Source organism: Gorilla gorilla, chromosome 7 (genome assembly GCF_029281585.2).
Source record: "Gorilla gorilla gorilla isolate KB3781 chromosome 7, NHGRI_mGorGor1-v2.1_pri, whole genome shotgun sequence".
Lineage (NCBI taxonomy): Eukaryota > Metazoa > Chordata > Mammalia > Primates > Hominidae > Gorilla > Gorilla gorilla.
Genome location: NC_073231.2, coordinates 96,096,874 through 96,120,663, shown reverse-complemented (window position 1 = coordinate 96,120,663; position 23,790 = coordinate 96,096,874). Strand labels below are relative to the sequence as shown.

Genomic DNA, 23,790 nt, shown 5'->3' with positions numbered 1-23,790 from the left:
GTTTATATGTATTTTCCTCATTGTTAGTGAGGGAGCAACATTCTAATACATTCTATGCAAAAACTTATTTTTATTTTTATTACATAGTCTATTATACGTCTCATGAACTGAATGTTTGTGTCCCCCTAAAATTCATATATTGAAACTCAGTATGTTGGTATTTGGAGATGAGGCCCTTGGGAAGTAATTAGGTCATGAGGGTGGAGCTCTCAGATGGGATTAGTTATTTTATAAGAAGAGACTGGAGAGAACGCTCTGTTTCTCTCATTTCTCTCCATCATGTGAGGATACAATGAGAAGACAGTAGTCTGGACGCTAGTACTCCACCCCTTAATAGACACCAGATTTGCTGGCACCTTGACCTTTGGAGGTCCTTTCAGCCTCCAAAATGGCGAGAAATAAATGTGGTGTTTAAGCCACCCCATGTATTATATTTATGTTTTAACAGTCCAAGCTCAAACAATAAGTAAACATATTTGTTAAAAATATGGTATAATAGATTATGCTAAAAATATCAGCTTTTAAAGTTAACGTCTCTTCCACAGAGATTAAAAGCAAGACTCTTAGAGATTCGAATTCAAATTGTGCTTTCCCTAGGTGATAAAGCTTAATGGTCATGGAGTTCTGGCTAGATTTCCTAGTTCTTCTCAAGTATAACCCTACTGAATCTGAGTTCTCCTTTTCTCTTGACCAATTGTTTGTATTATAATACAAAGGGACCTTTTACTTTAGAAAAAGTCATGATATGATTTCCTTCAAAAGGAAACCCCCTTGTGGATGAAAAATATAACTCAGTTTACTAAAATTCAAGGTATAAACAAACAGTGAAAAACAATATTATAGGGTAAGGTAAGGGACTCCTGTTTGGTACACTAACAGAACTGACCATATTTACACTGCCTTCCTACCACCATAGGCATTCTCAGCACCACAGACACCCACTCATAATATAATAAATAACAAAGGAAATAGAACAGCAAGAAACTGTCATTTGTCAATTAAATGTGTGGTTCCATTACTGACACAATAAAGCAGGTTTGTCACAGAGGAGCCTGGCTGATTTTTTTTATCACATAAAATGGGAACAATTAATTTGAAATATGTTCCCCTTTGGCTTACCAAGCTGCTGAAGCCTCATGGGAATTTATAAAACACATTCCTGATAGAAGCTGGTTCATCAGCATACGGTTGCTACAGTTACGGTATCACTGCAACAGCAACCCAAATAGTGATGCCTTGACAGCTTTTCATTTAGAAAGACCAGAGAAAGATTATTTCCAAGTGTCCAGTTGCCTTTAAATTTATTAATACTGGGTAGGGGAAAGAAGATTATTAAAATGGTCTGAACTTTTCTCAAGTCTCACTCTAGTGCCAACAATATCTCATATGAATTAGGATGAATTACTCTTTCCCATATGGATAGTTTTTAACTAAATTTTTTATTAAAAATTAGATGCAATTACAGTAGGTAATTATACAAGGGATGTTTTTCTTGACTTTTAATATATTTCTGATTTAAAATTATGAAGTCAATCTTTTGTTTTTTCAAAGAAACTGATTAACATACTTAATCTTGACTTAATAGAAATCACATCAATTTTTATTGTCTTTTTAAAAAAGAACTCCTTATTTTTCATGGCCCTCTAACTAACAGCAAAAAAATTACCTTTTGAAGAACATTGATTAAAGTAAAGGAGCTCTGTTTGGTTTTGGGTTTTTGTATTTTCTTTTCATTTTTTAATTAGTTCCTACCTTTTGGCACCATTCTCAAATTAGTACTCATTTCTAGCCAAATTTCTCAAGTTTCAAAATGAGCATCTGACAAAGAAGGTGGATTTTGGCAAATGTGAACTTTCTAAATCAGGATGAATCACAACAATTCTCTCCTATATTTCGACAGTGTTTCAACCAAATCAGAGGCTTAACTATGAGACATAAAGCAAAGGAACATGTTGGCCCCCTAGACTGGCGTTTGTTAGGATGAGACTTATTACTATAAAATCGCTGCCAAATGAGAAAAAAGAAAGATCAGATACAGAAAGGAAGTGACATTACTGTGTTGTGCCAATGAGGAACAATGTTTTTGGATGCTGTATCTTTTATTTCAGATGAAGTATAAATATATTTGCAGAAGTAATTCTAGACCAATTACATCAGACACCAACTCTAATTCTTTCAGAGATATAGCTCTTGAGCAATTATACTCAACAAATGTGAACAACGGCATATATTCCCTACTAAACAGTGTGGAAAATAACACAGAATAAGACAATGGCATGTTTCCTAACATTCAAGAAATTTTAATCGGGTTAAGAAAAAGAAGATTAGAAGATAAAACAAAATTTGAAAAGCATGAAAATTATGTAATTGAATACTAAATTGCGTAGCAAAATCTGTGTGTGGAAGAAAAGAACATTAGTAAATGCTGAGAATAATGGGAGAAGGCTTCATTGGGAAGGTTGAACTTAACTTGAGTCTTAAAAGGCAGACATTTGTTCATTCATTCATTCACTCATTTGGCATTCATTCACTAAGAACTGACTCTCTACCAAGCACTCTGTTAATTTCAAAGGACATAAAGTTTATTTATGCCCTGACTTAATGGTACACACAGTTATTCTGGGAAACATAAATATATAAAACGTGATGTCAATACAATATTAGGGCAATTATACAGATAGGGGAGCATTGTTGAAGTACAGGGATCAGAGAAAGCTTTCTAAATCAGATAATGCCTGAACTAAATTTTTTGTTTTTGTTTTGTTTTGTTTTGAGATAGAGTCTCACTCTGTCACCTAGGCTGGAGTGCAGTGGTGCGATCTCGGCTCACTGCTTCCTCCGCCTTCCGGTTTCAAGCAATTCTCCTGCCTCAGCTCCCCGAGTATCTACAGCTGCCCACCACCACGCCCAGCTAATTTTTGTATTTTTAGTAGAGATGGGGTTTCACCATGTTGGCCAGGCTGGTCTCTAACTCCTGACCTCATGATCCACCAGCCTTAGCCTCCCAAAGTGCCAGGATTACAGGCGTGAGCCCCCACGCCTGGCCTAAGTTTTAAAGGATAATTTGCCAGCTGTATGTTTGCTGAAGCATGGACCTATATCAGGCCAAAGGTGTAGAAATGACAGGTAGGACCTGGACAGGTGGAGGAGATAATGCAGCAGCATTTCAAGTGAAGGCCACATTTCAAATCATGGAGTGAGGAATGCACATGGCATTTCTGGGATAAACCAGCCTGACTGGGTGGAGGGTTTATATTGATAGAAGGGAGAAATTTGATTAAATATGTAAAGCTGAATCTGTATTTTCTAATTAATAAAAGCCAGGAAGAGGTGCTTGATTTTTGGTAGCGGTCAGAGGTGCACTTCTAGAGGGTTAGACTTTTTAACAGGAATCCGATAATTTACTTAGGAATATTAATCTAGCAGGTGAATGTAAGAATGATTTAAATCCCTACATCTTAGTGTTAATGAAGTGAACTAAAAAGCTATGACTACAACCCATGTGTGATTGACTGAAAAGTGGTACTGGGGTAAGGACATGTTTTTTTGCAAGAAACAAAATCTCAATCCAGTTAACTTAAGTAAAGGGAGACAGTACAAGAATTCAAGCTGCAAACTCACAAGTATCTCAGGACAAGAAAGAAACTAGGTCAAGCCACCCAGAGGCTTGACCAGAAGCCAGCAAGTGAGGCTCCTCCCTCAATATCTCAGGAAGTCACTGACTCTTGGCCCAGCCCCCTCTCTGCTAGGTAGCAAAACATTCTTGCTTCTCTTAGTACCCTTTAGCTTGCCTATCACCTACACAGTATACACATAGACAAAAAGCAGTTATTCCCATCCAACATGACCTTTGTTCATCTGCCTGTCATTTGAGACTCCAACTCCAAATTCCTGGCTTAAATAAATTGCCCAGCCATGCTCCAGTTGGGGACAGGATGTGGTAAGGCACTTGCTAGGGAGCACTGCAAGTTCCTGATTTTGGGGATGGAGCAGTTGCACTAAGCGGGAACAGTGAGTGAGTGACTGAGATAATCCACAAGGAGAGTCTGAACTCTGACTACAGCAATGGGCATGGGAAAAAAAGGCATTTTTTGGAAGAAACAATAAAAGAAGTTGATGACTAGCTACACACAAAGGGTGAAAAAAGAAAATATTTTGAAGTTGATATAAAAGTTTAAATTTAATTAATCTAGAGCATGATGGTGCTTTGGTAAGGCTAAAAAATTTAGGAGAAATATCTGTCTGGAGCAGAAAGGTAATATATCCCAATGGAAAGAACAATAAATTTGAGATAATTAAAGGCATTCACATGAAATTAAGTAGACAGCTAAAAATATGGAACTGAATCTAAGGTTAAAAATAGAATTGGATGTTATGCATTAAAATCAGCTACATGATGGTGAGAGTTAAAGCTATTTAAAAAGTACAATGGGAAAAGGTATTTTTTTCTGAAGAAGAACATGGAAAGGGAAGAGCTAGGAGTCAAGAACTGAGACTTTGGGAATAACTACAAGGAGGACAATTTCGGACCGATAAGTAAATGTCCTGTCCAGCAAAGAAAATAGAGAATGGGAGGCCAGAGAATTATACAAATAGAATCATGCCATAAAAGAAAAAAAAGCACCAACTTCTCTCGAACCCTTTTTTAAATGCTATGTTTTATGCCCAATTCAAACTCAGAATGGGAGCAGCTGACCAGCTACAATTTTTTTTTCCATTTCTGGTTTTTACTTTTTCTGAAACTAAGAATTTTGTTTTTTCAGTTTTAAATATCACTTATTTTTAAATTCAATATTTCCTAAAAGAGTTATCAGGACTTTTTTTCAGATTGGAAATTAGTTAGCTAGTCTATGTAGATAGCTAGGAAAAAATAAATGGTTTTCATTTAAGCCATGTTTTTCCTTCAGTAATCTTCTTACCCGAACTAAGACTAAACTTATGAACTTTTAAGTTCAAAAGAGACCCATTTCAAAATATTAGGAGTTGGTGAAAGAGGCATGAACAATGGAAGTCAATTTTCAATGGTAAATGCTATAAGAAGAAATTGGCTACAGCTTCCTCCAAGCTGGAAAAAGAAAAGAGAAACTACAGGAAAAAGTTTGCTGCTCTTAAATTAAAAAAGAAAAAAATCAATGAAATCTTTCTGAAGTAAAATTAAAAGAGACCAAATGAAAGACTATGTGCTTTATAGTTAAATCTGGCTTTGGTATAATAAGGAGGTATTGGGAACATGAACCCAGCCTCCTGCTAGGCTCCTTTCTTTCAAACACTGATATTGCCTTTAAACTAAAAACGTAGCAAATACCGTGACTGTATTAAATCTAAATACTCTACCTCTCTATATAAAGCTCATAGTTGTAGTAATTGTTCTAGCAGTCACTTCATACTATTCATTCATACTGAACTAAAACCCCCTAAGAATTTTTCACATCAACCTCAACAAAGACTGTTTGTCTCTATTCTGTATTTAATCAAGTGACTTTTGAATCTGAATTTGAAAATTTGCATTTTCTTTATGAGTTTTATCTCTTTCATTTTGGCACACACCTTTCAAATGTTTTTTGAATTCTTATGTTGTCAAAGACATACCAGTTATGTTCATAGCTTTCTGGTTCCCAGAAATGTAATTACCAAGCCATATTTTTTCCCTCGTTCATTTTAAAATTCAGTTTCTGCTGAATGTTAAACTCTTTTCTAGATGTCAGGGGTACAGAAAGAAATCAAATAGCCTCTGCCCTTAAGAGCCCCACAATCTTGTTGGGGAAAAGGGAGAAAATATATATTTTGCAAACATTGTGACAAATGCAATAACAGAGATAGGCTTAGTTGATTATAGAATTAAAAGGGTGATGGCTTGTGAGAGTGTGAAGACAGGGAAGTTGGAGGATGGTGTAGGGGGCAGAAGAGGCCTTACTACATGAGAGTAGGCTTCCTGGGAAAGGCAGTGCTTTCTCTTGTTTTCCTATTAATCAAGGGTATTGATCTGATTACAGGGTCCTGCAGACAAATGCTGAGGAACTCTAAATCAGTGATTCTCGAAATGTGGTCTCCAGACATCAGCATTAGCACCATCTGGAGATGTGTAGAAATGCACATTCTTGGGCCTCATCCCAGACATGCTGAATCTGAAACTCTGGAGTAGGATGCAGAAATCTGTGTTTCAACATGCCCCCCCAGGTGACTCTGCCACCCACTCAAGTCTGAGCACTGCTGCTGTAAATGCCAACCCTTTAATTAGTATCTCATAGGTGGCCAGTCACTCTTACAGTAGCAATGGAGAAGTGGAGACACCTGAAGATGAAGTCAAAGGCTCTGCTTAGGAATACCAGCTCAGCCACTCACTACTCTGGTTGGAGCAACTTACTTAACCTTACCGTTCAGACTACTGATTGATCACATATTCCTCAGATTACTATAAAAATAAAATGAAAATATGTGTTTGTAAGTACCTAGCCCATTACCTAGAGTAGCACCTTTTGTTTGTTTCACAACAGACTAATGAGTTTACCTATGTTGATACTATGAAAAAGCCATAGAAGAGTCTGAAGAATATAGAAATATGTAAATGTTTTCCTCTGGATAAGTAGACATGAGAGTTATCTTCAACATTTGGAAAGCAGTACTTCAATCCATCTTAAGATGGATTTTCACTCATCAACCTAAAGGGAAATAATTGATAAAAGGAAGATTCAATTCAGTACAGCAAGAAATAGTCTAACAATGGAAAGGACCAGGGCAGAGGGGTGGAGAGTCACTGCAGTTTTCCAGATAAGAAGACATTTTTACTTTGGTGGGAGAAACCACCACATACCTTCCCAAGCAAGCATCAGAATCTAATTCTGTATGATTATTACCTTTAGCAGGTTATTCTGCATGGTTTCTGAAGATTCCCAAATATTTCACAGCAAGAGGCAATGGCTCTCCAACTGAAGATGCTTCTGCACTCTGCAAATAAGAGAATTTTTACAAATGAGCCATCACATCCATATTGTCTATATGTCACAAATATAAATACTTTCTGTATATCCTGAAAATCTTCATGACCCACTTTATTTGTGGCATCCTACTAGCTAATGCTCCAAGTTTACACGATTATACTTTGTGTCCCATTCTCTTCTGGGTTTATAAAAGAGGAAATAAATGTGTAACTATGCTAACCTTATTAAAATTTATTTACTTACCTATTTTATGTCTTAGATATTGAAACATGCATCATTTTAAAACAATATATTTTCTGTTAATATTCTTTTGCATGATGTAGTCTTTACTCTTTGCTAAAATGAGGTAAATGCATTTTTTTTTAAATCTGAGAAAGGCCTGGGATCTATAAAAAGGGGACATTTCCAATGAGATTAAATTTTAATGTTCATAGCACTACATCAAAGCAATTAAAAAAGAGTGAGTTAAATATAGCTTTCCCCTGACAGAGATGCTGCCCTTAGTAGGACACATTGCTATATTCTGTAACCAAATACACTGCCCCAGTTTACTTTAATTCTAGCTAAATCTGTATACCCTCCAGAGTGGTATCCTTGAGAAGTTAAGCACCACGGTTATTTAAATCAATGATAGTGTGAATAGCAATAATGGGGCTTGCCAGGTGCAAGTGATTGGCACATCTGCATACCAGATTCAAGCAGACTATACACACTGACCATATAGGCCACACCCAGGAAAACATTGTGATAGCAAATATTGTAAGGGCCTCTGATCAGGCCATCTCTTCTAACAATTACTTACTGTGCTAGCACAAGGCATGCTCCCAAAGTTAAACAATGGTACTAAAATTATGATGGAGCTATTTGCCATGTTAGGTGAGTTTCTTAAGAGCAAGAACCTTGATTTTCCCATTTCTATATCCCCTAGAACTTGGCAAACACTGAATGTTTAACGAGTTATTAACAAATAAATGAGTTAATTTGTAAGAGTTGATATCTCCAGATTGCCATTTTCTCCCTTTGATGCATTGCTTTTCACGTGGACTCCCTCTGCTTTAAAATAACCGCCAGGGGTTGCTGTTTTATATTTTTTAACTTGCAATGTCTTTAGCGTACTTTTTAAAAAACTCTACCACACTTCCGCAAATTGTATTTTTCAAAGAAGTCCACGATAATATATACCATCCCACATAATATTCTTACAGGTGACATTGACTTTCCTGCCATTGAGCAGTGAGGTCTATGCCCTTCCTTTGAACCTGAATAGACTTGCCTTAACAATTGGAGTATGGTGGAGGCAACACTGAGTCACTAGATCATAAAAATACCTTGCTCTATTAGTAGGCTCACTCTTGACACCCAGCCACCATGCTATGAGAAAGCCAAGCAGCCATATGGAAAAGCCCTTCGTAGGCATTCTAGCCAAAAGCCTCAGATGAGGCCCCAGCCAGTAGTCAGCATTAATAGGCAGATATGTGAGCAAGGAGTCCTCTGATGATTCCAGCCCTCAGCCTTGAAGCCTTCTTGGTCTTCAAGCCACTCCAGCTGATGAAGCAAGGAACAGAGACGAACTGTCCCTACTAAGCCCAGCCCAAATTGCAGATTCATAAAAATGATAAATGATTGTTCTTGTTTCACGTCACTGCAATGGAGATGATTTGTTGCAAAGAAATAGATAACTGGAACACATACATACCAATAAGTGGCTAATAACTGTACAGTTCAGTCATCACTAAATGAGCACACCTGTGTAATCATCATCTAGTTCCAGAAATAAAGCATTGCTAGTATCCCAGAAGCCTGTCCAGATCGCTTCCTGTTGTAACCCCCCAAAAGGTAACCATTATCCTGATTTCTAATACCAGAGATTAGTTTGGAATATTTTGAATTCTACATTAATGGACTCACACAATAGGTACTCTTTTGTGACCAATTTCTTTATCTCAATATTATGTTTGTGTACTTAACCCATATTGTTGCAAAATCTGTAGTTTATTCAATTTAATTGCTATGAACTATTGTATAAACATACAATACTTTCTCTGTTCTACTGTTGATGAATATTTGGGATTCTAACAAATGATACTACTGTTAGTATTCTTGTGCATGTCTTTTGGTGTACATATTCATTGTATATTTGGGGGTGTTATGCCTAGGAGTGGAAATTCTGATTCATAAAATACACAAATGTTTGTTTTTTACTGATAATACCAAACTATTTTCCAAAGTAACTGCACCAATTTACACTCCCATCAACAATGTATAATATTCTTCCCCAGCACTTTGTAATTTGAGTCATTCTGCTGGACAATATTAATGTGCATTTTCTTGATGTCTAATGAAGTTGAGCCCTTTTTATGTTTGTTAGCTATGTGTGTATTTTCTTTTGTAAACTGCTTGTTCAAGTCTTTTGCCAATTTTTATATTGGGTGATCTTCTCATTTTCTTATATGTTTAAGAATTCATAAGAGACTTGTCAACTGCCAACTCCCCTCAAAGACTATTAAATTAACCTAATGATCAAGCAAAACCAAATATCTTAACCTACTATTGTGATGAAAAGCATCAGTTTGACACTCTTCAGTCTCAGAAAAGGGAAGACAAGAGCGGATATCCGTGGAATTTTTTAAAATCTAAAATCAAATGATTTATGAATCTTTCAATACAGACATCTGATTGGGACTGGGAAAAATTCATAATAAATTAGTATAGGACTGAGGGACAACAAGGCAACGGTCATAAAGTGAGTCTTCATAAACAAACAGTTGTTTTATGAGATTTTCCACTAAGTAAGCAAACTACTGTACTGAGAAGGGGGCTGTTTTTCTAGATGAGTAATCTACTCTTTGGACAAATTAGTTTTCATGAATTTCCTGAAGCAAGTAGTGAAGTTATGTATTGTTTTCAGTCTTATCTTTCTTGGCAAACTTTTCAGAACAAATTGTAAGTGGTCTGTTTCCAGTCTTGAGAACTAAGCCCTGTAGATGCAGGTGGTCCCAGTTGTCAGATCCTACAGACATTTTGCAAATATTGTCACTCCTTTGCTGCTTGTCTTTAGAGTGACCATCCTGATTTGTCTAGGACTCTTCCAGTTTTAGCACTAAAAATTTATGTTGCAAGAAAGCCCTTAGTCCTGGGCAAACTGGGATGGTTGGCCATCCCACTTGCTTTGTTTCTCTTAAATGTATTTTTTGACAGACAGAAGTTCTTAAATTTAATGTAGTACAGCTTAACATATTTTCTTAGGATTAGTGCTTTTTGGAGTCCTGTTAAGAAATCTCCTACATGAGTCTTTACATATAGCCTAGATTTAATAAACATATAACGTAAACTTTTATAAGAGTTTGATAGTTCAAATGGATTTCCTATGCTTAAAATTCCTTGTATATATTAATTTTGAAAATGATTCTTCAGTACCAAAAGCTAAGCTACTTAAAGAATCCATTAAGTCTTTTTTATATTGTTACTTGATATAATGAAAGGATGAGCAAATTTTGATAAATGATGGTAGAAATTTCATGAAAAGATTGTGCTATTAATGATCAAGCTTCATGACTCATAGTCTTTTTTTTGTCTTTTTTTCCCCAAATACTGCTGAAACTAGAGCCTAACATCACAAATATCACAAGCTGCTGGTAGCATTAAATTTTTTGACAAAATACTTGCTGATCACTTTCTGATTTCTTTTTCTTTCTTTTTTTTCTTTTCTTTTTTTTTTTTTTTTTTTTTTGTTGTTGTTGTTGTTGAGACAGGGCCTCACTCTGTTGCCCAGATTGAAGTGCAGTGGCATGAAAACAGCTCACTACAATCTCAACCTGGGCTCAAGTGATTCTCCCATCTCAGCGTAGCTGGAATCACAAATCACAGGTGTTCACCACCATGCCCAGCTAATTTTTGTGTGTGTGTGTGTGGTAGAGACAGAGTCTTGCCATGTTGCCCTGACTAGTCTCAAATTCCTGGGCTCAAGTAATCCTCCTGCCTTGGCTTTCCCGAAGTGCTGAGATTATAGGCATGAGCCACCATACTGGTCTTCTTTTTCAAAGTTAATGTCCTCAACAAGGTGGGTCCATCTCATCTCCATCTATTCCAGTCTCGATACCCTACAAAATGTTCATCATCTGACTAAAACAATTACAACAGGACTCACTCTTGATCTTTTTCATACCAGCTCAGTAATTTCATTGCAGTCATTATCAGTTGAACCTTTCTTTGGGCATTTATGTCATTACTATGTGTAAGGCACTGTACTAAACACCATTAGAGAGACAAAGATATATAAACAGCAGTCTGCCAGGCAATTCTCCTCCTTAGCACTTTGTAGTCTAAGTTTCAGAAGTCCACACATTTTATGAGTTTTCTCAAACCACTTATCACCTTTGCTGCCTCCACCTTCATCATAATACCAAGCCTTATATCTCCTTATTAATGTTCTTTGATGTGAGTTCAATTACTCCAAAAGTAAAGTGTCATAGTCCTACACTAGATGGAAACTGAGACGTTGTTGATTCAATTACTTAATTTATTAATCTTTCCATAGATAACCATATACCTTTTTATCTTGTCTCATATTTCTAACTTTCTGGATTTTTCATTTTATACTTAAGATACTTAAATATTTAAAACCTGCTTTATATTTCCAGAGTTGGCCACAATGGAGTAAGCACACCCCTACTTGTTTTTCAACTGATTATACCTAAAAATTCTGGTCAAAATTTTAAAAATCAAAATCTGAGAACTCTGAAAAGATGAATTGGAGAGGTATGCCAAAACCTGAAGAATGAACCATAACAGGCATGATTTTCCTGGTTTTTTCATTTTTTACCACCTGACTCTAACCCAATAGAACCTAAGCCACAGAACTGCACTAAAGCGATGGAAAAATAGTTCAGATACCTTAAACCAGTCTTTCTAGCCAGAAGAACTGACAGAGATGGGTCCTGTGATCCAATTAATGTAGGGGAATCCTCATTGTTTTCTTCTCCTTCTTTTCTCACAACTTTGCCCCAAAGGCAGCCCCACTCAAGCAGAACTATGTAGCAATATGAGCATATAAAATGCTAAGATAGATTTTTTTTCTATCCAAGTGACATGGAAAGAGGAAAAATTATATGCCTGTATTTACCCTTTTAAACTGGAGACACATATCCCTCATGAAATTTTGAAAAAGACTGTGTTATTTCTTCCAAACTTTTCTGTCATCTGTTTCTCTGTTATTTTCTGAAACTCTTTTTAACTAGATATTGAGCTTCCTGGCTTGGTCTTCTAGTCCATAATATTTTCTCATTTATTTCCCAATGGTATAGGTTTTTTATATTGTTTTTGTTTTGTTACTTGCTAGAAAATTTCCTTGATTTTTGTTTTCAACCTTTAAATTTATTTGGGTTTTTTTTCTTCCATTCATCATTTTTTGCTTTCCCAAGGGTTATTTTGTATGTTCTCTAATTGTTTAGATATTGTTTTTGTTTAGTGTCCTATTTTTGCATTATCAATGCAACCTTCTCAAATAACCCTAGAATACTAATTAGTGTTCTATTATTAAATATTTTCTTTTTATTATTATTATTATTATACTTTAAGTTTTAGGGTACATGTGCACAATGTGCAGGTTAGTTACATATGTATACATGTGCCATGCTGCTGTGCTGCACCCATTAACTCGTCATTTAGCATTAGGTATATCTCCTAATGCTATCCCTCCCCCCTTCCCCCCACCCCACAACAGTCCCCAGAGTGTGACGTTCCCCTTCCTGTATTTTCTTTTAATTTTTAGAAATTTCCTATTAGTTGTGTTTTATATTTCCTCTGTGGTTATTTTTTTTCTCTCTTTCTGTATTTGCCTCACTCTTTCACATTTTATACTTGATTTGACTAGTCTAGGGATAACCATCTGTGTTCTTTGGAAGCCAAATTGGCAGATTTTGCCTTATGGCATGAGAGCGGGAAACTGGCCACCATGCTGGAGAGTCTCTGAACCACCAACATGCAAGTCAAAGTTCTTAAAGCTGCCTTGCCTCTGCAGAGTGCAGATGATTATATTTCTTCAGAAAAGTGACTTTGCTATTTTTTGACTTCAATTGTAGGCAAACCTGATGATGAATATTATGTGTGAAGAAAGTTAGAAAAAAGGATAGGGTCATTAACTTTTTTTTCATATAGATTTCAACTAATGACCTTCTCTATTAGTTACCTGTTGCTGCCATACTAAATCACCAGATATACTCAGTAACCTAAAATAACACAGACATATGATCTCACAGTTTCTGTAGGTCAGAAGTCCATGGGACCTCAGCTGGGTCCTCTGCTGATGGACTCATAATGCTGCAATCCAGGTGTTGGCAGGGCTGCATTCCTTACTGGACACTTTGGGGAGAATCCACTTCCAACCTACTTCATGGACTCCGTTGGCCGAGTTCAGTTTCTTGTGGTTGCAGGAATGAGACCCCCATTTCCTTTCTGGCTGTCAGTTGAGGCAGGTTTTTACTCTTCTATGATACCTGCATTTCTTCCCATGCTTTCCATGTGGTCCTCTGCAGCCACAGCAGGTTGAGTCTCTTTCATGCTTCAAATCTCTCTGACTTTTCCTTCTGTCTTATCCCTCTGACTCCATCCAGAGAAAGTTCTTTGCTTTTAAGGTCTCCTGTGATTAAACTGGGTCCACCCAGATAATCCAGAATAACTTTCCTGTCTTAAGGTCTGTAAATTTAATTATATCGGTGAAGTCACTTTAGCCATGTAATGTAACATATTCACAGGTCCTAGGAGTTAGGGTATGGATAATTTTGAAGAAGCCACTCTGACTACCACACAGACCTTTTAGTCCTATCTCTTGTTTCTACATTCTATTATTATCGAAATGTCATAGTCCTAGCCAACTACAGAATTTTGCAAGGTAGACAGATCAGCTGGCCTCAATTTCAACCCACTCCATACATGTTCTAGGTAATAATTACAAAGGAACTGGAATTAGACTACTTATCAGTAACATGAGATGTTAAAAGTTATGGAAGAATGCCTCCAGAATTTTGAAGGAAAATTATTTTCAATCTAGAATTCTATACCTAAAAAGCTATCAACCAAATGTGACTGCAGAATAAAAAATATTTCTAAACAACCAAGAACTGAAAACTATGTCTCATGTATCCTCTTTTATAATATTACTTGAAAATGTGCTCCAGCCAAATAAAGAGGTAAATCAAACAAGAAAAAAGACATAAGATCCAGGAAATATCAGCCAATGCAGCAGATTAATTTTAAAAATCCCAAAAAATTGGCGGTTCAATGAGCCTAAGAGAGCAATCAGTTCATAATGGAGTTAGAATATGAAAGGTTCCAAGAAAGATATCTGGGAAATAGAGATTTCATAGATATGATACTATCCTTGAGAAATTTTAAGAATTGAAGAACGCAATAATGATAGAAAATAAAATAAAAATATGTAAGACAAGTAGTAGCCCCAGGGAAAACAAAAAGTTGTGTCAGAAAGGAAACTTAATCAGAGTTTGATTCTTGGCAGTCAAGTGAACAATATTTAATAGTCATGGTAAAAATATTGTTTACATTTTAAAAGTTTATAATTATTCTATATAAAAGTATTAAAAGTTATAGTTAGGGAACTGAATACAAATAAAAATAACACTAATGTTGTAAAAGTAATTGCATAAGCTGGGAGATGGAGCTAGGGAAGGAGAGATAACAGGAAGGGAAAAGACACCAATAATCTCATTTTACAAACTGTGGAGTCCAAAGGCACTACCCACAATTAATAGAACAGAAAATAGAGCTATTAATAGTTGTATATTATTTACAGTTGCAAATTTCATTAACAGAGAACTAAAAACTAAATATATAGAAAGGGACAAAGGTGAAGTGAAAGTGAATTATATTCTTCTCTAGCACAGATAAAAATCAATAGATAAGGTCCAATGTTAATAAATTATTTTTAAGGTATATATTGTTAAGAGCAGGGGTCAGCAAACAATGGCTCGCAGGCCAAATCCAACCCATGACCTGTTTTTGTATGCCTGGTGAACTAAGAATGCTTTCATTTATCTTTAAAGAGTGGTCAAAACAGAAGAATGTGTGACAGAGACTATATGTGGCCCATAAAGCCTAAGCTATTTGCTATGTAGCCATTTAGAGAAAAAAAATGTCAAATCCTGATTTAGAGATGTAGGAGACACTCCTCCTGGGGTCTCGCGCTCAAACACACCTTGCTGGGTATGCTAGAAATGCAAGGCCCAGACCTGAACCACATGTCAGACTGCGTTTGCTGTCAGCAACCTTAAATAATGAAGCAATATCTCCCACAGGTCAGAGAGCAGGCTTGTTTACTGCTTATAATGAAACAGTGGACTCCCTAAGCTCAGTGATCCTGTCACACAATTCACTGCATGTGCGGCTGACATTTGTCCGGACCCTCCTTGTCATCCCGTGGGACTTGAGAGGACAAAGGGAACTAACACAAACAAGACAATGCACATGTTACTCGCTGTGCTGTCAGTAATGCATCATTTTTCACAGACCTAGGAGCGTCACTGGAACAGTAACAGACTAAGTCATTCACTTGTCAGCAATGTACATTCAAATATCAGAGGCTGAGGTGGGAGGATCGCTTGAGCCCAGGAGTTTGAGACCAGCCTGGGCAACACAGTGAGACCTTGTCTCTACAAAAATTGTTTTAAACATAAAACAAAATATTAAATTCAAATCCCAGACCCTGATTGAGACAGCTATCAAAATAACTGAAAACAGAAACAAGTAAGTGTTCATCTTTGCAGTGGAGCAGAGTGGAGGCCAGTCAGGGACTCATTACTTTTCACACAAGACCTTCTTACTATTTGATTTTTAAAATATATATGCATATATTACTTTGATTATACATATATATAGTAAGATACTCCCACACATCACCACTGTAAATTGAATCTGGCCAGATTCAAAACTAGTTTTGACAAGTAGAAAGCAGCAGATGTGACAGGTGTAACTTTTAAACTTGGGCCTTAAGAGATCTTCAGCTTCTACCTGGAATTCTTAATATTCAAACCCAGACATGGTGTTGCGAGAAGGCCAAGATATATGGAAAACCACACGGAGGAACAGAGAGGCATCTTGGTCAAGATCCCCAACTGAACTTCCAGCCAACTGCTAACCAAGTGCTCTCGACAGTCCTGCCCACTTGAGTACTCAGTTGTCTTCAGCCCCTAACAACTCTTCACGAATGAGAGGAACTGCACAGCTGATCCCAATCCATCCACAGACTTCTGTGCAATAATGTCATTATTGTTCTTTAAGCTGCTAAATTTTGGAGTGGCTTATTATATAGCAAGAGATAGCCAAAATAGTATACATTTAATGTATTTAACCTACATGATAGATTAAAGATATCTGCATTCACATATCATCCTTGGATAGTTTATCCAAATACCTTCTTTCTAACCTTTTATATCTTTTGACCATTGACTGGCCATGCAGAAATTATTTTTTCTTACTAGTAGTCGTGAGTGAGGCATATGTCTTGTCTCTTTTCAACACAATTTATTGCTTTCCTAGAAATAGATCTGCCACATGTGCACCACTATTAGAAAATTTGCTTTTGAGGGACAAAAATAACTACAGTTTACTCTGACGTGCCTTATTTGGGATGTTTATTTTGCTATCATCTTACCAAGGACCTTTACATAAGCTATTTTTATCCTAATTGTTTTGATTCATTTTGATACATACATACACACAATTTTTAAAAACCTCTATTACCTACAAAGAGTACATGCTTAGTTACCAAAAAAAATGCTAAGATGGATCTCCAGATGTATACCCTATGCCATCTAGTGACCTTTAAAGCTATGCCTTGCATCTTCTCATTCACATGCAATACACTGACTTTATGAGTTAGGACCCTGTATTTCAGTTGTAATCATGGCCCCCGAGTCTTTCACCTCAAACAGCCTTACCTCCACTAAGCCTGTTCTTTGCTTTCATTGCTTTTGCAGGCTTCTTTCTCCTTTATATTCCCCCATCCATTAACCTTTTCTGGTAGTATTTGCATGATTCCTCTCCTGTCTGTCCTCCACGATCAACCGTTTCAGCAATTCTACACAAGCATCACCAGGCCTCTTGATTCTCTGCAGTGTTAATACCTATGGCATCTGAGCATGAATAGAGAAAATCACTGGTGATTTGTTGGATTATGACTCATTCCAGCTTCAACTGAGACCTCACTGCTACTGAGCAATGATTTCTCATCTCGTGTCAGTTCCATTACATATTTCTCTCAATAGCTGCTTAAAACCTTTACCTTTCCTCTTGCATCCCTAGCTTACCTGAAGCCCATCTGATTCTCAGTCCATGATCTCATCTCTTCTTATCCAGCCTCCATTATTTTCTTTTGCTAATATTTGGGAAAAGTGTCTCTTCTCTTTTCCAAAGTCAAGTTATTCAAATGTAAATCCCTAATTATTGCTTCTTTTGTAAGGACCTCTCCATTAATTTCTTTTATAGGACCTACCAACACATTGGATGGCCTTTCATAGACTTGTGGCCTTCATGTGGCTCTCATGGCCTTCCTCCTGGACTTCTGTAATAATATATTAAAATTCATTTTTCCATAGGCCTTATTAGGGTCCCATTAGTAACATTAAGTCAAGTTTCTCTAGCTTGAAAGCCTGCCACTCTGCTTCATTATTTCCCAGTGTTCACTGGATTTCTTTCTAGATTTCAGAAACTTATTCTGATCTCACATTTTCTAGTTTCTCACTCCACTTATGTAGGTTTATACCTTTTTATTTTACTATTGTCTTCATGGAGTCAATAGGAAAAAGAGATCAATGCATGTGGTGATCTGCCATCTTGAATTGGAATTCATTTTTTATTTTTTACAATATGCTTATCTCATTTGCATATGTAGTATAGTCATAAAAATCTTTGAGGTCACCAATTTAAGGATATAATTCTTTTTGCATTATTGAAATTTTTCCTGTTTTTCCTGATGCATTTTTTTCATCCAGTCTCTCTTGTGTTGCAGGCTTTCCTCAAATATCTATGATCCTTTGTTGCTTGTTTATATATAAGAATAAGGCAATAGAAAGGCTGACTGGGTACTGTATGTGAGTTGAGCTTGCTGGCTGGCAGACTTTGCTTTAAATTGAGTGAGAAGAAAGCCAGTCATTATGCTGGGGATCTCTTCTTTAAATCTATAGCACCTATGGGACCCTACAGGTAGATTAGAGGCCTCTTTCACTGCAGTGGCCCTCAAGGATATTCTAGGCTATGGTTTCCTTCACTCAATTCAGTAGTCACCATTCCTTCCTCAGCTTTCTGACTTCCACAGATTTTATTAAATGTTATGTCCACTGATGATCCCTTCTACAGTTCATTATTTCTGTTGGAAATTATGTCACTTTTATGTCATTCTTTAATTGGCTGCCTTCTTTAATGTCATTCCTGTTTCTGTAATTAGGTCATGGGAGGAAGAGTTGATAAACTTGTCTTTAGTCTGACATTGAAAACTTGAATCCATTTTTAAGTTTCTGTGATTGATTTTTTGATACATGGATCTCACAACACCTCTGCTTCTTCTCTCTCCTGCCAATCATTAGCTCTAGAATTTCCCTGATTTCTGATTATTAGCATATTAAAGAGTAATGAAATAATTGATCTTAATATTAACAGATTAATGTAGTTCAGTCTTGTCTGACTGTGCACAGTGATTTATTCCTGGAGTGCTGAGAATATAGAAAGATTTCCTGTTCTTTAATATCTCTATTCACAAGGGGTCTTACCATCTTGGTTCCCAGCAACACTAATCTGAGACTGTATTGACCTTTTCTAGCAATTTATTTACTTTTACCTCCCCTGAAGTACCTACAACCTTAGCCCTTTGTTCTAATGAGATCTTAGTAACCCCAATATCATGAACAGTATTCTAACCCTTCTCACCTGCTTTTGTTAAGTTTCAAGTGGTTATTTTCTACTCTAACATACCCATGTATATCTAGATAGAAAAAAGGATGGCAAAGTCATATTAATTTCCTAATGATGACTGATGATGCAGAACTAACTGGGACAAGCAATTCTGCTTCTTCTCTCTCTTACCTCCCAGGACTCTAATTAAAAGTCAAGGAAGTAACATTAAAAAAAGAAACACAGTTGAAGATATAAATCACTTAATTGTTTATAAATTTAGCACATATAATATTATAATAGGCAATTTGTTCATGGTGGAGCTAATGCAGTCCCTACAAATTTGTAATGAAACACAATTCTTGGTCACACACAATTCAAACATGTAGAGAATATTCCCCTGAATTGACATATAATATAGTTTGGTTCTTTATTTAGGTTTGCAGATCAATGCAGATATAAATTACTCTGATAATAGGTTGCTGAAGTAGGAAAATTTTCTAGCACTCTGTTCATTTAGGTTTTACTATACTCTTATAACAAAGAAAAATCTTTCCAGTTTTTTTGCTGTTACATCATTTAAAAACGACCTTGTTAGGATATTCAGTCTCTTTGTTAGCTGCTCATCACGAAATCTTGTATATAAGTCTGAGAGTAGTTTGTGTATATATATATATATACACACACACACATATATGTGTATATGTCTGTATATATATACATATATATGTGTATATATATATATAAAACCTCAATGCAATTTTTGTCTTTTATACAAGATCACGAAATCTTGTATAAAAGTCTGAGAGTAGTGTGTGTGTGTATATATATATAAAACCTCAATGCAATTTTTGTTTTTATAATTTGTTACAGGTAACATCAGTCTTTTTTGTTCCTTAGCCTTATTTCTTCAACATAGAGAGGAATACTGGAATCCTTAAGAATTGCAGGAATGCATTTTGACCCCAAAGGCAGCTATCTTGGATGTACAGCAGCCAAAAAATAAAAATAAAGGACCATGAACTAATTGTAGAGGGAGGTTTATTTTCATATAGTTCAGTCCTGAGTCAGGAACTCCCTCAAGGAGCAATAAATTATTTTTATAACTGAACTTTCCATATATAGTGTTTTATCATCACTTACACCTGGACATAGATGCCACCAAAACACCCAGGCTGCTGTTAAGTCTTGAGAATTTTCTTTTATTTTTTAAACTTTTTTAACATTTATTTACTTATTTATTTATTTTGAGATGGAGTCTCGCTCTGTCACCCAGGCTGGGGTGCAGTGGCTTAATCTTGGCTCACTGAAACCTCTGCCTCCCAGGTTCAAGCAATTCTCCTGCCTCAGCCTCCCAAATAGCTGGGATTACAGGTGCCCACCACCACACTAGGCTGATTTTTATATTTTTAATAGAGATGGGGTTTCACCACGTTGGCCAGGCTGGTCTCAAACTCCTGACCTCAAGTGATCTGCCTGCCTTGGCCTCCCAAAGTGCTGGCATTACAGGTGTGAGCCACCATGCCAGGCCAAGAATCTCCTTTCAAACACATGTTGCCAGAATAACTGGTTACCCAAATGTAAAAGAATAAAGTTGGACACCTATCTCATATTATATACAGAAATTAATTCAAAATGGATCATTGGTATAAATTGAAGGCCTAAACTCTAGAACTCTTAGGAGAGAACATAGAATAAATTTTCGTAACACTGGGATAGGCAATGGTTTCTTAGATAACAGTAAATGTACAAGTAACAATAGAAAAGATATATATCGGATTTCAACAAAATTAAAGATTTTTATGCTTCAAAGGACACCAAGTAAACATTCAACCCACAGATGGGAAGAAAATTTTGCAATCATCTATCTGATAAGGGACTTGCATCATAAAGAACTTTTAAATAACAATTAAAAAGTAATTAATAAATGAGAAAAGCACATGAATATACATTTTTCCAAAATATATACACAAGTGGCCAGAAAACAAATGAAAATATGTTCAACATCATTTGTCATTAAGGAAATGCAAATCAAAATCAGTTTACCAACACTAGGATAATTAAAATAAAAACGAAAGGTAATAACAAGTGTTGGTGTGGATGTGGAGAAATTGGAACCCTCATACATTGCTGGTGGGAATGCAATATAGTGCAGACACTTTAGTAAACACTTTGGTAAACACTTCCTCAAAATGTTAAATATGCAGTTAGTATATGATCCAGTCCTAGGTTTATACCCAAGAGAAATGAAAGCATGTCCACTCAAAAATTTGTACACAAATGTTTGTAGCCACATTATTCATAATATCCAAAAATTGACAACAACCCAAATGTCCATCAAATAATAAATGTATCAACAAAATGTGGTGTATCCATACAATGAAATATTATTTGGAAGTAAAAAGGTATGAAGTAACAGTGGAAACTACAACACGGATGGATCTTGGGAACATTATGCTGAGTAAAAGAAACCATATACAAGAGGTGATATGTTGTATGACTCTATTTTTCACTTTCTTTTCTTTTCTTTTTTGAGACAATGTCTCACTCTGTCACTCAGGCTAGAGTGTGGTGGCGCAACCACAGCTTACTGCAGCCTCAACCTCCGGGGCTCAAGTGACCCTTCCACCTCAGCTTCCCAAGTAGCTGTGACCACAGCTGCATGCCACCATGCTGGCTAACGTTTTTGCTTTTTTGTAGAGATGGGGCTCTCCCTATGTTGCCCAGGCTGCCCTGAACTCCTGGGCTCAAGCAATCCTCCCGCTTCAGCCTCCCAAAGTGCTAGGATTAGAAGTGTGAGCCACTGCACCCAGCCACTTAACTTTTATTAACTGTTCAGGATAGGCAAATTCATAAATACAGGAAGAAACCTCTGGTTTCCAGAGGTGTAGGTAGTGGGCAGGGAATGGGGATGACTGTTAAGAGATATAGGGTGTCTCTTGAGGGTGATGAAACTACTCTAAAATTAGTTCTGATGGTTGCGTCATTCGGTGAATACACTAAAAAACAGTCAGTCATACACGTTTTGAAAGTTGAATTTTGTGGTATATGAATTATATCTCATTAAAGTAGTTAGGTTTCTTAAAAAACTCAATTGTGGATTTTTTAAAAGAGTATTTCTGCAATTATGTATTCATTGTGCATCCTTTCTATAAATGCTTAACCATCTAGCCAAGCTGCTAGGTGTTAAAATTGATATTTCAATTAAACATTAACTTATAAAAGATGAGGGGCTCGTGGTGAATTGCAGAATCATTAAATGCAAATTTTCAGAGGAAATTCCCAAGAAATTCTTCCTTATCTCTTGAACCTTTTTATGCACTTTGAAATATTAAATGTGTGCAAAAATGTAGGAGGGAGAATCCTGTGAGGAGGATTTGTTGAGATGTCACTGAAGAAAGCTCGACTTTGAGCCCTCTCCTTTAACTCATGAGAAAGGTGGCAGATGCCCCAAGTCTGGTGACAGTGAGTCCATGGGGCTACTTGGAGTGCCTATGTGACTGCCTAACGTGGAGGGCAGGACAGACCGGGATCTGACACCTACCCAGGAAATTTAGACAGTGAGAGCCAAGTAATACCTAGATGGGAGTCAGGAGAAGAGAAATAGACTCCTATTATTTGTTGGGGGACAGTGGGGAATCAGTGCTTCCCTCAACAGAGAGGGGTGCCACATGGTAGAGCAGATTCCAGATCGCTCTGGGCTCTTTCCAATAGCATAGCTTGCAGGTGCAGAAGAGGCACAGAAGCAACAAGCTGGGGATAAATGGCTGTGGAAGAAACTGCAAATCTACCCAGAATAGGATGCATCTACTTGGGTCAAGAGGATTGCTGGGAAGAAAGAATGAGACCCAGAAGGCACACTCTTTCAGCCTCTGAAAAATGTTTTTCACAACAGAAAGGGCCAGCCCCAGAGGGCAAGAAGCCATGTTACTTTGATCTAGCAAGACCTAGACCCTACCCGTTTATTTCTTCTTTTCTTCTCCCTGCTACTCCAAAGTGTTTAGAAACTAGTTAGCAAGAGGGAGCCATGAGGCAGGAAAAACAAATAAGAAATTAACTCCATCCCACCGCTTTTCTACTAGAATTTTCCAGACCAAAGTAAACTCAACCTGTCAAAAGGAGTTTACCTGCTAAATAACATTTGGGGTTTTGGTTACTATTTTCCAAAGATAAGCCTAATTCCTGAACTGAAAACATTTGCAATTTAAAATGACTGTAGAACTGTCTGTTATCTCAGTGTGGGCACAAATAACATGAGATTAGTTTAATAAATTTATTTGTCTTGCTCTAAAATTTAAAACTACTTTTGTATTTTAATGTTAAACATTCTCTTCTGCAATGTATGGCTTTAGAGTATCTATAAGATTTTTTTCCAAAACAGTCTTAGAGCTAAAAGACACAGTGGTGATAATACCGTCCACAGCGCAGGACCAGGTCCAAGACGTGGAATGGCTATTTCGAATGTGTGAAAGAGACCATTCTTCTTGACTCCCAGCTTAGGACTTTATAAAACCAAATATCAATTTTTTTATAGAATTTGCTGTGTGCGGAACCTAGCACAGAATATATATGCTTTAAATGGGCTTGTTTCATTACGACAATTACATCTACAGGACCCATGGCCTATAGATGCTGACGGACTATATCATGGGTTGATGGACTCCACTTTATGAAACTCATGTATTTTAAGGTTTTCTCACATCAAATTATGTCTACAAGGCTTGTAATACATTTTCTTTTCTCTTTTTAACATAATAATTATGTGGTGCAGTATAACTGGGAAAGAAGATGACATCAGCTCAATCCTCAAAGGTTTTAGGATGATAACATTCAGATTTATGGGCATTTTTAGTTCTTTTTGATTGCAGAGTTCAAAAAGTTTGATACACCTTTTTGTGGTGATAGAACCATAAATTATCATTGACTTAATGACTGCCTACAGTTGCAATGACAG

General features: G+C 36.6%; 1 long non-coding RNA gene across 1 annotated transcript in view; it reads right to left on the bottom strand.

Moving 5' to 3' along the window:
- LOC109027979 (uncharacterized) overlaps nt 1-23,790 on the bottom strand; it is a 168,125-nt gene that overhangs the window by 136,704 nt on the left and 7,631 nt on the right. The window contains exon 2 of the long non-coding RNA XR_002007032.1: nt 6,855-6,945. This is a non-coding gene — a long non-coding RNA (uncharacterized lncRNA). The remainder of the gene's footprint in view (nt 1-6,854; nt 6,946-23,790) is intronic.